This window comes from Puma concolor, chromosome A2 (assembly GCF_028749965.1).
Source record: "Puma concolor isolate L17-30 chromosome A2, mPumCon1.1.hap2, whole genome shotgun sequence".
In the NCBI taxonomy this organism is placed as follows: domain Eukaryota; kingdom Metazoa; phylum Chordata; class Mammalia; order Carnivora; family Felidae; genus Puma; species Puma concolor.
The window spans coordinates 63,182,180-63,197,251 of NC_141668.1; the positions used below are offsets into that span (position 1 = coordinate 63,182,180).

A 15,072-nucleotide genomic window follows, 5' to 3' on the forward strand; every position below is an offset into this window, starting at 1 on the left:
AATAAAATATCTGAGTTTCAAATTGGTTTATTCATAGAGTTTAGCTTTGGTCTCACTGTGGCAGAAAGGCCCCACAAAGTAACATATCAAGATGGAGAAAGGGGGGCTCCTGAAAGTAAGAAAATATACACTGGTTACGAATATCATCCCAACATGTAACCTTGAGACTTTAGAAGAATTACTTAACTCCTCTCCTTTTCACCCATTATAATCTCAAAATCTGGACGTCTGCTTTTCACACATATCAGGAATTTTGGAAAAAAAAAGTATGAAATAAAAGCTAATGCTTATAAGAAGGGCACCATGTTTCTACAAAATATTACTAATATTATTGTAACTGGTGAATAGATGACTGTGGACTTGGAAATACCTGAAAACAATATAATTTCCTCTTGATGCAAAGTTATGGATATTCTTTATGAGGAAACTTTTGTTCTCTAGGAATAACTCTGCTAAGTTTTTCTATTCTACTTGAGGAAAGAAAATTGTCTCTAGTTTGAGTTTTGAGCTTGCATAAAATTACCTGCTTTATTAGGAACTGCTCTTGAAGCTCAGCAAGGGGGAACCTTATGACTGAGAGTCTCCCTTAGGCCACCGTTCTTCTGTGGGCAAGAGGTCCAAAGGATGAAGAGGAATTGCCTACTCAGAGGCTATGTCTCCACTTGTCGAAAGAGCACGAGCTACCAAGGACACATGAATTCCCAGCCTGATTGGCCCTAAGTCCATTTCCACAGTCTGAGCAGGTCTTCCCCAGGCTCAGCTTTCTGAAGGCAGAACGCGTTGCCCCTGTGTACACTCCCAGGGTCCACGGAAGCGGCTTCGAGGTAGCTCTTTGTGGCAGAATGAGAATGGAGCTTGGATGTGCCCGTGTGCTTGCGTATGAGGCCCCCATGGTTTACATGGTATATGGAACAGTGTAGGGTGAAGGGATAGGAAAAGAGGAAGAAAGGGGCGTGAGCCAGGGTCTAAAGACTAGAAGCTGGCTCCATACCATCCTTTGCCCGTGCTAATCTTAGAGCGTTCTCCAAATTCTAGATTTGACTTGGCCTTCCGGTTGTTCTGAATGATGTATTTCATTCATTTCAAGGAATGGGAGGAGAAAATGTACTCATTAGCTGTTTGTTAGTTGGTTTACAATTTAAAAAATGTAAACATGTGCGTGAGGGCTTGTCTTTGAATGCTTGCCTCTCAGGCCCTGTCATTTGCAGACTACATGTACTTGAAATGCATCATAGGGGTTTCAGTTTAGAATTTTTTGTATTTGTCCATAGTTTGTCCATAGTTAAGAACCCTACAATGCATTTTATTATAGATAAGATTCATTTTTCTCTATAAACTTTAAGTCCTTTTAACTGATGCTATCTTTATTTCCCAAACTGTATTTCGATTTGCTGTACAGTTTTTTGAAGTCACCACGATTTTAAGAAACTATATGGAAATCATATAAAACAGTCCAAATAATTTGTTCAAAGGGACTTATAGAGCATAGCATTTAAAGAGCATCTCTGTGTGTTCTAGAAATGTTTTTATATGTATAATAATACCAAGATTGACATTGAAAGCATTTTTGGGGGGCGCCTGGGTGGCTCAGTCCATTAAGCATCCACCTTTGGCTGAGGTCATGTGCCTCACGATTTCTGAGTTCGAGCCCCACATCAGGCTCTGTGCTGACAGCTCAGCCTGGAGCCTGCTTCGGATTCTGTGTCTCCCTGTCACTCTGCCCCTCTCCCACTCACACTCTCTTTTTCTTTCTCTCTCTCAAAAATAAATAAACATTAAAAAAATTATGAAGCCTTTTTTTTTGATTCTGTAGTTAACTCCATATATGTATCTTTTCCTCATATTTATGTGATAGGTAAAATTATGTATAACATGGTATTTAACGTGTGTAACTTTGCTTGAGGAGATGTGAACCAAGCAAGAAAGAGATTTAAATAATTCAGTGAGGTAAAAAATAAACAAAAAAAGTAACCTGGTTTTGTAGGATTTGATTGCATTATTTGTGGGCCATACATAATAGGAACTTCAGAGTCAATCACTGTCCGACCCTCAAAGCACAGATATAGACTAAAAAGCATAGTCCATGTCTTAGCTCAGGCTTCTCTAATAAACTACCATTGACTGGGAAGCTTAAACAACACATTTCTCACAGTCCTGCAGGCTGGGAAGGCCCAAGATCAAGGTGCCAGCAGATTTAGTTCCTGGGAAGGGCCCTCTTCCTGGCTTGAAGATGGCCACTTTCTCACTATGTCCTTGCGTGGCAGAGAGAGAGAGAGAGTGAATGAGCTCTGATCTCTCTTCTTCTTCTTATGAGGGCACTGATTCCATCCTGGGGGTCCCACCCTCATAACTGAATCCAACCCTAATTCTCTCTCAAAGGCCCCATCTCCAAATATGCTCACAGTGGGCATTAGGGCATCTACAGTGAATTGTGGAGGACATGATAATTCTGTCAGTCATAGTCCAGTATCCAATTTAAATTTTTTTTAAATTTTTTATTTAAAAAAATTTTTAATGTATGTTTATTTTTGAGAGAGAGAGAGACAGAAAAGGACAGAGGGAATGTGAGTGGGGGAGGGGCAGAAAGAGAGGGAGACACAGAATCTGAAGCAGGCTCTGAGGTGTCAGCCCAGAGCCCGACCTGGGGCTCAAACCCACGAACTGTGAGATCATGACCTGAGCTAAAGTCTGGCACTTAACTGTCTGAGCCACTCAGGTGCCCTTCCAATTTAATTTTTTTTTAAAAAAATGTTTATTTATTTTTGAGAGGGAGAGAGAGAATACGAATGGAGGAGGGACAGAGAGAGAGAGGGAGACACAGAATCTGAAGCAGGCTCCAGGCTCTGAGCTGTCTGCACAGAGCCCGACATGGGGCTCGAAATCAAGGATGGTGAGATCCTATCTGAGCTGAAGTCAGATGTTTAACCAGCCGAGCCATTCAGGCACTCTATCCAATTTTAAAGGTATATGGGGCATGTCTTTTGTGAAGTGTACATTATACCTTGCAAATGACTTGTACAACACTTGTTTAATATTTGAGAAGCTGTTAGTTTATATTCCTTCCTACCCTCCAAATTCTCTTGCAGATTGCTAAAATTGTACAGCACCTCTGAATGCTAATTTAAGTATTGCCAATAGGATACAGTTCTGTTGTGCTTGAGTAATTAAGTTGTAAAGTTGGAGCTTCTGGTTGCGGTCTAAAAGAACGGTGGTAACAGTGTATAACCAAGGCCTGTGAAAATTAATATGCAGGTATCAAAATATATTTCCCTGGCCACCAAACAGCTGGGATCAAGTTGACACATCTGTATATGTCCTACATTGCAGTCAACAAATATGATCTCCAGATATTTTGTTTCGTTGTCATTACTTCTTTCATCCCTTTTGAGAGCACATTAAATAATCTTTTTATGAAATCTAATGTATTTATCACTGGATCATTGATTTCTTGGTTCACTTACTGATGTTGAACAAATAGGACATTAGGAAATAGTTGATGTGATTTAAAAACAATGCAAAAACGTTTCATAGTTTACTTAGCATCTATGTTCCAAAGGTTTTCCTTTCAGAAGGCCTCCAGAACTCTTTATTGCTTAATTCAATATAACATAAATGTTGTGAAAATAAAAGAAGCTTTGTAAGTGAAAAGGCAGCATGATGATGCTCTAATAAAGCCTGACATTAATTATGACATGGGAAATGGAAGGTCTATTAGTTATAATTATAATTACAGGAATGCAATTTCAACTGCCGAGTATTCAAGCTAAAAAAAATGCAAAATATTATGTTAGTTGAGTAGAAATTTTTATTTAGGAGAAGAGAAGAAAACCTGAATCAGAAGACACTGAGAAGATTAAAAAAGATTGGTATTTAGGTCCAATTTGGTGAACCAGTGCAGTGTGTGTGATCATTATTATATTATGATATTAAGTTCTTGACAAATACATCTGTTATTGTTTTCTTTCTCTTCTTCTCGAGCCTAATAGTGCTGCACAAAGCAGTACACGGGTTTTTTTGTTAGTTTGACTTCTCCTGAATCCAGAGTGGTTTTCCCTTTCTTGCCCTAATGGCTAAGTGACTACATGAAATGGGTTGAATATGCGTTGAGTGCTTCAGTGGAAGTGCCTTATGCCATGCCACATTTTCATAGAATCATAGTCACTTTCCCATTTTCATGTTTGCATGTGAGGTTTCACCGATTCACAATGCTGAACAAGGCAAATATTTTATATATGCATAAGAACATATTTCGTTGGAGTTGTTTGTGTTCGTTGATTGGTTGGTCTTTTGTTTCATTTTTCTTTCTTTCCTTTTGATAGATTTTAGGGGTAGTATTTTTAGTGGCGTGGTACTTACATGAAACTGAAGTTTGGCTCAAGAAAACATCAGCACACAGTGTTCATATACTGTGATTAGATAATTTCACTCTGGAAATTATGTTAAGGGATGAAAGACACAGTGAATGAATGAGAGGGAGAAATGTTAAAAGTATATAGTAGTTGAATGGTAGAGTAAGTTATAGCTATCCATAACAGAAATATCATGCAGCCATTTGAAGTCAGTTTTTTATTTTTTTTATTTTTTTTTTATTTTTTTTTTTTCAACGTTTATTTATTTTTGGGACAGAGAGAGACAGAGCATGAACGGGGGAGGGGCAGGGAGAGAGGGAGACACAGAATCGGAAACAGGCTCCAGGCTCCCAGCCATCAGCCCAGAGCCTGACGCGGGGCTCGAACTCCCGGACCGCGAGATCGTGACCTGGCTGAAGTCGGACGCTTAACCGACTGCGCCACCCAGGCGCCCCGAAGTCAGTTTTTTTTTTTTTAAAAGTTTAATGAAACGAGATGAGTAAAAAAAAATAGACACACCGAATGACTCATGCAAATAAGACCCAATACAGACATACTGTGGCTTAATTTTTTTTAAAATTAATTTATCTATTTTGAGAGAGAGAGAGACTGTGTGAGTGGGGGAAGGGCAGAGAAAGGGGGAGATAGAGAATCCCAAGCAGGCTGTGTGCTGCCAGCACAGTGCCGGATGTGAGGTTTGAATTCCTGAAACTTCAAGATGATGACCTGAGCCGAAACCAAGAGTTGGATGCTTAACCAACTGAGCCACCCAGATGCCCCATATATTGTGACTTCATACGCGTGATGATATCCTAAGCAATTTCTGTTTTGCCTGTGAAGTGCTTTGCATTTTAACAGTGCCTAGGTATTACTTTGCTAATCAGACAGGAAATATGTGTTCTGTTTTAAAATATCAACCCATTTGGAGTTGAAGAAGTATCCAAATTAATCACGTTAGTCCTTTAAGTGGAAAGAATACTAAGTAAAGTATTATATTATAGTACCACATGCTGCAAACCTACCTGGCTTGCTATTAGTTTGTGTCCAGGACTGCCTTAGAGGTGGGAGCAGAATTAATATGCTATTTAGTGGATTTCTGGTTCATCCCTGCTCAGTGTTTGCAATCCACAATTAGTACTTTGTTCCTTTGCACTATGGGGTATATTAAAAATTTTAACCTAGGAGTTGACTGAAGGGTAACACATGAATAAGGTGTTTTTAGCCCTCAGGGCCTATTCTATTATTCTAATTAGTTTAAAAGATGCCTCCCAGCCCTGTGGTGGAGCAGTTTCATCAAACAGCTGGGGAGGGAGATGGGGCAGAGGAGAACTTTCAGGGACCTGCTCCAATCAGAGATTGGGGGGCACTGTGTACCTTGAGCTTCCGGAGAGGAGGAAGTAGAAGTAGGGGGTAGTGGAGAAAGCTGACATCATGTGCCCCCTGAGGAAAGTGTTTTATATTTTTTAATGGTGTTGTCAACACTACTGGAAATTTGGAAATTGACACAAATAGTTGTTGTGTAGAATTATAAATTTTTAAAATCATGAAAGTTCTTGGAAATCACCTAGTTCACCTTTTTTCTCCATGCCCTGGTTGTACAGATAACACGCCTGAGGCTCTTCCATATCAACTTCTCTCCAGGTACACAGATATTTTGTGAAACAGTTGGAAAGCTTACATTTGGAAGAATAAAGTGGGACTTTTCCATCCTCCCTTTTTAAATCCATTCTTCACCCAAGCAATCTTTCCAAGTTCCCCTCTATCCTTCTTTATCACCCTAGGATTTTGATAAAGGCCCATAGGCAAACGTTTCCATTTAGAGAATGATTTTCTGTGTTTAGCATGTAGAAAAATGATACATAGGCAGAGAATTGATGAAATAAATACTGAAAATATATTCACCTCATATTAAATATGTTAAAACTAAGATTATGTTCAGTTTTCATCTGTCAGAACTGACACATATATCTGGTAGTTGTGTATGCCCAAGTTGGCACTTTAGTCAAGAGAGTTAAACATAAATACTCTTGGATTTCTAAAATGGCAAGAGGGGAAGATTTTTCCACTGTCATTGTTATTCTGTGTTTTTGCTGTGTTGGTAGCTACTCATCTTGGTCAAAGAGTAAGAAAAGGAGTCAAGTAATTCCTACTGCTGCTTCTAGTAAGCCTCGTTTGGGATTCCCCTTGCAGAGTTTATAATAATGTTTTAAGGTGGAAGTTAGAGGTTGAAATCAGAGGATAACAGAGCAAGACAACATAATTATTTTCTGCGGACACATAGAAATATGAGTAGGTAGTGCTTTATGTGTTTGGAGATGATTCTTCATGGCCTCAAACAGTTGGTCAAGTTACATAAAACTTCTAAAAAGCAAAAACATAAGAGCAAAATTTAGAAGGCTACAATTACCCAGTAGTATCTCTATACTCTTAGTAGACTAATTTTGCCACTACAAGAGTATTATCTCAGGAATGTTGTCATCAGGGTTTATTTATTTATTTTGAGAGAGAGAGAGAGGGAGGGCAAGGTCAGAGAGAGAAGGAGAGAGAGAATCCCAACCAGGCTCCACACCGCCAGCACAGAGCCCTTTTTGGGGCTCAAACCCATGAACCGTGAAATCATGCCCTGAGCTGAAATCTAGATTCAGACGCTTAACCAGTTGAGCCCCCCAGGTGCTCCAGGGTTTATCATCCTTTTAAATGATATCTTATTATTTATTTACAAGAGGAGATAATATATTTGAGAAATTGACTTCATGTGTATTTACTAATACATATTCTTCTGTCTTTTCTGAACAATTGAGTTACACATAAGTAAACAACCTAACATATTGCTCAGGAAACACAAGGAATGCAGCGATTACAAAAGGAAACTGTTGAAAAATGCTAATTAAAGTCAGATGTGACAGAGGGAGGAAGGGCTCCTGATACTTATTTTGAACATCCAGGCTTTCCATTAATTAGTAGGCTTCATCATCTCTAAAATGGAAGGTCCTATGACCAATAATTATAATTTTATATTTTACATATATGAAATATTACATTTGAAAATATTCAACTTAATTTCATCATTTTATTTGCATATCTTGGAACCACTTTAAATAGAAGAATATTGTGGTTTTTTTTAATTCAAAGAGTGTTATTTAGGAATTAATAATTCAGTGTATGTTCACTCTTCAGTGATCTTGCCTCTGCTCCATATTTTCTCTGGATGGGAGATTATAGAATTCCTTATTATCTCCCCACCTGGCTATGTCAGGCATTTCAGTTTTGAATTCTAAAACGTGTTGGTAACTTTATTTATTCTCTGCTATTTTATTTACCAGATATTAGAAATCGGGAGATAAATATTAAATGGTCATTACACCATAGTAGATAATCTTTCACAGGTTTAAAGATGAATACTAGGCATTTTTTTTTTTATGTTTATCCTCATTCTTTCTTTAACGGACATGGTAAAGATTTCATGAGAAATTGTTTAGAGATATATACAGAGATGGTTGACTGCAACTGTTTTCCCATATGGCTTCAGATCACTGGAAGAGAGAAGTGTTTTTTTTTTTTTCCCCTCTAGAGGCAAGGACCAAGTTACAGATGGCTGATAAGACCTATTATATGTTTAACAGTATTTGGTATAGGACTGACTCTTCACAAATCATTCCCATAATTGCTCATAAGTAGCTTTTTTCTTCTAAAACTTTAGATGTTTTTAAGCATTACTGTCTTTAGTAATTTCTACCATCTTTAGTAATTTCCAGTGCAGCGATGTTTATGCTTCCATGAACTTTGGCTTTTTGTAACTGATATTTAACACTCCCAAAGGCCAAGACTTGGCCCTGTTCCATTAGTAAGCATCATTTGCTTATGGTTACATTTTCTCCTGAAACATGGCAGCTCATTTCTCCCCACCCGCCCCCCCATCCTAACTTTAAAACTATTGCTTCGAGAAATTCAACTGGAGAATCACTTGGGAATTTAAAGGAATGAGCTATTGATCCTTCAGAAACGTTAGCATTCTATCTGTTTCTCTAACATCCAAAGATAATTTTCTTTTCCTCAGCTACTGATTTGTGGACGAGTAGATCATTTAATCTCTGGTTTTTAGGTGCTTCAGTTGTGAAGAGTGACGGTGATGACTTCCTAATTAATTCTGTTATTACAATAGAGGTCAGGGATTGGCCTCACAACTTGACTTTGCTTTTTATTGCCTAGCATGCATGCCTCAAATGGATTTTCCTCATTCTTCTGAGTTAAAATAGCAAATCACCCAAAACAGTACTCTGGTCCACTGTATTGCTTTTTCTAAGAAATACTTAAATATGCTCTAAATCTACAGTTACAGTAAGTGGCATTGGCTAGTGATTTGATTTGAGAATTGAGACCATGGTCTGGATTTACTCTTTATGCATTAACACAGGTCAGATGGACAGGGACTGCATTTTAAGTCAGTAATGGAAGGCTGAAGGCTGTCTTAAACCAATCATATCAGTTTTACCCATGACTGATTGATCCCCAGGGGCAGAGCCCTGTAAGCATTTGTCTTACATGAATGGACTCTATAGAGCCTGGAGTTTCATTCATAAAATGGAGACTGAAAGGAAACACACACACACACACACACACACACACACACACACACACACACTTACTCTCTGGAATGTCCATTTATACAGAGCTGAAGGGTGTAGTGTTCCATCAGCTGCTGCTTTTGCCAGTTGACTAGAAGTAATGATTAATGCTCATTGGTCCTGCCTGCATGTAACCCAACACTATTTATGGCCTTGCAGTGTTTCTAATGTATAGTGAATGAGAAGACAACATTCTCAAATCTGAAACATAAACAGGAACTGGTGGGTCTGAATTCCATTCAAATATGTCATTTCAGCCACACAGTGTTTGTCTAACTTGGATTTTACAGGCAGGAAAGGGGGAAGGGAGGGATAATCTGCTTGTGAGTTGTACTAGCATCAAAAAAGGGAATTAGAAGAGGGAGGAGAGAGTACTTTCATAGTGTGGGATTTTTAGTGTCTTTCTAAAGAAAACCACCAGGATGCTTAGGCCCAGAACTGCAAGTGGACAAAGTGATCTACAACTGTTTTTGTATGTGCAACTAAGATTTGAAATTAAATGGTTTACGGATGCATATTTGGGTGTGTGTGTTTGTTTGTGTGGTTCATGAATGTGAACAAGAGGTAAGATAATATTATTTATTTTTTGAAAGTAGCTATTTGAATATCTACTTTTAAGGTTAGAATGTTGTTACAGGGTATTTTCTTTTGCACTTAAAGGATTTCTATTTCTTCAGTGAGTTGAGTATTTCATAGTTTAGAGGAAAAGGGAGGCTTTTTGTTTCTATGAAATACTTGTGCCTAACACATGAGGAATGTAATTGAAACATTTTCAAGGAAGTTTTGTCACCTTAAATAGATGGTTGTTTTTATCATGTGTGTGAGAGAGATTTTTAAGTTAATTGTTTCAAAAACTCTGCAAAATGTTACTAGGAGAGATATTCAAAGATAACTGTGCTCATAAAATTAAACACAACCAAGTGAATATACTATCATGTAGCATCATAGAAATTAAATAATAGCACAGTATTAAAAAGCAGCCAAGACAAAACTGAGAGAATGACACGCATGTGTCACTGTGATTTCTTTACCATTTTCTGAAATTTAGTATGTTTGAATACTCTATTCTGGTGACCTTTTTTTTCAGTGTGTGGGCCTCCACAGTGCACTGCTTCATCCGCATGTTTTTGTTATTCTTAGCATTCAAAAACAAAACCTCCCACTTTGTATGACACTGGAAATATTATACTGAATTCTGTGCCTGATGACTGTTTACTCTCTTTGTCATATCAAGTATGTTTTGTTGCCTCTTTTGTCCTCCGTTTCCTTATTTATAAAAAGGGGCAAATAATTCCTCTACCTTCCTGTTTTTGTAAGGATTAGATATGATGATGTTTGTAAAGCTACTAATATATATAGTATTAGGGGTCCAGGCAATAATAGGGGATATCTTTATGATATGATTTTATCTGGACCTCTAGAGATTTCCTAAAAGGCTGCTAGTCCTGAAGTAAGATGTCATTATTATTATTTCTAATATTTACAAATACACTTTTGGGGACCAAAGGATAAGACAAAGTGAGAAAGATATTCTTATGTGAAGACGATCCAATTGTGCAAGACCAACAAGGTACTGAACTATTATGCTGTCTGCGACCTAGTGAGCAATCATAGAGAACTTGATACCAGTATTATTCACGTTCGAAGCCAGTAGAGTAAATATCTGAATATTACAATGATCCAAGGAGAGATGAGAGGGTGAGAACAAAGCCATTCATGATGTGGTTTGCTTCAAATCACATAGACTCAAGCAGAGGAACAATTCAGTATCAGAACTCAGCATTAACACTTTCACCTCTTCAGATTTCTTTTTTTTTTGGTGGCCTCAGTTTAGCGTAGCGCATCTTTTCTTGCATTTTCTTTAAAATTTCTGTTAATTGTCAGAGTACAATAATATCTAATAAACAGAGTTACAATATTTCCTATCACTTCAATTTTATTTTTAACTCTAACTAAATAAAACCTTCACAGGCTTGTAAGACTTGGAAAATTGTCAGTCTGCTAGATCATATAAGCTAATCCTGTTTGAATCTGGTCATTATTTGTGTAGGATACTGTCCCCCCAAAACTTAAATGCTTAGAAGAGAAGTTTGCAGTTTCATAGGTAGGTTGTTCTATATTGTTCTTTCATGTTATGTAGCCTTTATGTTTTAAAAGTATCTGCAGATAAAAGCATTACTTTAAAAAAATACTTTACATGTACTGCGCAAAGCATATAAAGAACAATAGTTCTCCTTCTGTCCTCAATTCTATCAACAGTAGTCTCTGTATTTCCAGGCTGTGGTGGAAGAGAATATCTCTACAGATTTTTTGTTATTAACAGTTTACTCAAAATCCCAATGAAAAAGATCCCATTTAAGTGTGAATGAGGTCATACTAAATTCATCACTGTCTTCCCCAGATTTGAGCCAACTCCAACTTTTTTGCCTTTTTTATATGAGGTTCAGCAACCTAAGATGTTACATCCACGTAGAGCTTTTGTGACTGACGACAAATAGGTCTTATAAAACTTCATTTTTTTTTTTTTTTTGCCATCCCACTTGCCTTCTCTCTCAAGTGAATTCAGATGCAGTCATCCTGAGTCTTATTTTAGAGTTAATTCTTTTAGATTTGTTCTATCAGAGAGAGATCATATGAGTGTAAAAAATCCATTCCCCGGGGCGCCTGGGTGGCGCAGTCGGTTAAGCGTCCGACTTCAGCCAGGTCACGATCTCGCGGTCCGTGAGTTCGAGCCCCGCGTCGGGCTCTGGGCTGATGGCTCGGAGCCTGGAGCCTGTTTCTGATTCTGTGTCTCCCTCTCTCTCTGCCCCTCCCCCGTTCATGCTCTGTCTCTCTCTGTCCCAAAAATAAATAAACGTTGAAAAAAAAAAAAATTTAAAAAAAAAAAAAATCCATTCCCCTTAGCATCCTTTGCAGAAAACTTTATAAAACATAATTTTCTCAATTAGCTACATGAAATCTATTCCTAGGGCAAGTAGAAATGCATAGTAAAAGGATGCTAGACTAGGGTATATGTGAATGCATTTGCATTTAAATACATCTTCATAAAGCTCCTGTTATTCCTGCACTCTAGAAAATCTTTGGATTTTAAACACTGTGCCAGGACATGGGGAGAAACAAACAAAACAGTGAAACATGAAGTTCAAGACAGATAAAACTTTGGCAAGATACCTCATAGTGCTCATCTTTCTTGAAGGAGATTAATGTCTTTAGTTCTTGCAACACCTCTCTATTTCTTTAGGTAATAGTTACATGTGTTTTTGAAAAGCTTGTTTAAACTCCTGTGTATGCCTAGAATGACCCACACATGCACACATAGTTTTCATTCACTAAGTACCTGCTGATTTCAGATGTATGTCTGCACACATATTTCATCCCTGGACTTTAATGCGCCAGGTTTTCCGCCATCATCAGTGTTTAACAGACACGTTTAGGTAGACTTGATTTTGTCAAATCACTTCCCCAAGGAGTTAGTCAAGTGTATAAAAAATCCATCTTTTTCCATTGCACACTCATGTGAAAGCAACATCACATTAAAATACATCAAACTTATTCCTATTTCACAGGGGTTTCTTATTTACTCTCAGAGACTTGAGTGCTTAAGTTATCACACTGATGATTGCCACACGAATTTAAGTAAAAACCTCCAGGGAAAGAAAGGCGTTTCTTACTCCTTGCTCAAAGTTTATAGTATCAAGAATTTTCAGGTTTGCGCACTATTTGATAACAAACAATTTCAGCAAAGTGTATGGATATCTCAGATGGTCTTGGCAAATATTTGTCTCTGATCTTCATACAGCTCCTAGAAGGTTTAGGCAAACTGTGCCCTGAGGGGATTCTTCCTTTTGTACCCCTGAGCAGCAGTATGCAAATACACAAATCGGAGCAGGGTGTAGCTATGCCCTGTGCACAAATTCAAAACTCCACTTTGTGGTCCGGCTTTTGGTAAAGCTCCCCAAATCAGTGCTGTGTTTCCCACTGTGGCTTGGAAATGCAAGAGAGAGAAAAGCCAACTTGTTCATTTGTTCTTAAGAAACCTACATATCTTAAAGGCAATTTTAACAGTGTTACTAGAGGTGAACACTAAGAAAATCGGATAGTTTGGGGTCTGTGTTTACTGTTTTTCCTAACTGCCCCTACGTTAACTAGTGCATTAAAAGGACAACTGTGCTTTGGTGCTTTGAATTTTTGTAGCATACTGATCACCCTCCCCCGAGCTCATCTGTGACAAATTACAGCCACTATAGTTTCTGCAAGCTGGCGGGGCCCGTACTATGGTCATGTCCTAGTGCTCTTTGATCCATTGGTTTCAAAATAATACAAAATCCTTTGTGTTAAATGAAGTTTACATAATTCAATTTACAGATTAAATTTAAGACTTTTTAAACCAGTCACACAGCAGCAAATATTAGGGCATAATACTGTAGAAAGTAGCTCAAAAGAGATACCTCCGAATATTTTGAAAATGTAATGGAGCCTCTCACTTCAACCTGAGAAGTCATGAGTTTGTAATGAACTTTAAATCAGTGTATTTTAAATATCATGGGTTTATAGATTTGTGAAGAATATCACTGAATAAGTATACGAATAAGCAACAAATCAATCTTCTCAGGTAACTGTGTTAAGAATAGCCATTTAAGATGCAAGAATAATTTCACTATGTAATCATTTTTTTTTTTTTTTTAAATTTTTTTTTTTCAACGTTTTATTTATTTTTGGGACAGAGAGAGACAGAGCATGAACGGGGGAGGGGCAGAGAGAGAGGGAGACACAGAATCGGAAACAGGCTCCAGGCTCTGAGCCATCAGCCCAGAGCCCGACGCGGGGCTCGAACTCACGGACCGCGAGATCGTGACCTGGCTGAAGTCGGACGCTTAACCGACTGCGCCACCCAGGCGCCCCAGCCCGACTAATCATTTTTAATTTTAAGTGCTGTGGTTCACTCACTTGAAACACTTGTGAGGGTCACTTAAAAATAGTTTCTGTTTTCAATGGTAAGCACCATATCCTGAATCCTCCCTGTTGGCACTAAGTGAAATGTTGCACATATGGTCCTCCCAAGAACCCTTTGAAGGGTGTTGCTTATAATTCCCATTTTACAGATGTGGAAGTTGAGTGTTTGAGATGTGAAATAACTAACAAAATGTCGTAGTCCCACAAAATCTCAGAACTGAGGTTCAAAACCAGGTCTATTAGAAGACAAGATGCACATTTGTAATCCGTGCTGGTCTCCTGAGCCTAAAATTATAACCTATGGACACATAATAGAACAGCACAAATATGCTATCATAGTAACGTTTGTGCATGGGTTAAACTACATTTTATGATCGCTGCTGAATTTTGTAAGCTTTATCCTATGAAAAAACATGAGTGTATACGTATGCAATGCCTCCATTCCCTGCCACAAAACATTTGCCTTTGAAGTCACCGCTTAGCTACTTTGGATCTTGGTTGAGCATTTAGCAGAAGTTAAAATGTAATGCCAAACTTCATTGGTTGGATTTTTTATTAGATAAGGTAGAAATGAAAGCAGCAGGCAATTTAATTAGCAGTAATTTTTCTGGGCAAGTCATTACTTTGATGAACTTCAGAGCAATGTTTATGGCTCCTAATTAACCATGTTAGTCATTTGATTGAATAATCACTTTGGAAATGTTTCTACAATTTGATTAGAGTCTGACCCACTCTGATAGTCATAAATTAACTGATACCACTTTAGGATAACATGACTTTAGTTACTTTAGGGGAATAAACTCCTCTTAGCTATATTTTTTCAGGCTTCTCTGGACTGTATAAAGGATACTGATTTTAAGGATAGACTGGATTTAAACACTGTTAGCTGGCATCTCAATTTCAAGAGCTAGATGTTAATTTTATTTACTCTGGAGTATAATAAATAGTATTAAGAGTGGGAAAAACACACGTATATTCTTACATATGTATGTTTTTTTCTAAGCTGCCGTTCCTTGTTTTTCTTAGAACCTCGATCATAAGTTTCGCCTCTGGAACTGTAATGGAGGTCCTGGCTTTAGCCTTATTAGAAATTATTAATTTATTATGGGTTTTAAATTAGTATACTTTGAATGTCACAGATTAAT

General features: G+C 37.8%; 1 protein-coding gene across 10 annotated transcripts in view; it reads left to right on the plus strand.

The window, feature by feature from the left end:
* ETV1 (ETS variant transcription factor 1) overlaps window positions 1-15,072 on the plus strand; it is a 93,045-nt gene that overhangs the window by 57,072 nt on the left and 20,901 nt on the right. The gene's annotated exons all lie outside the window — the stretch shown is intronic.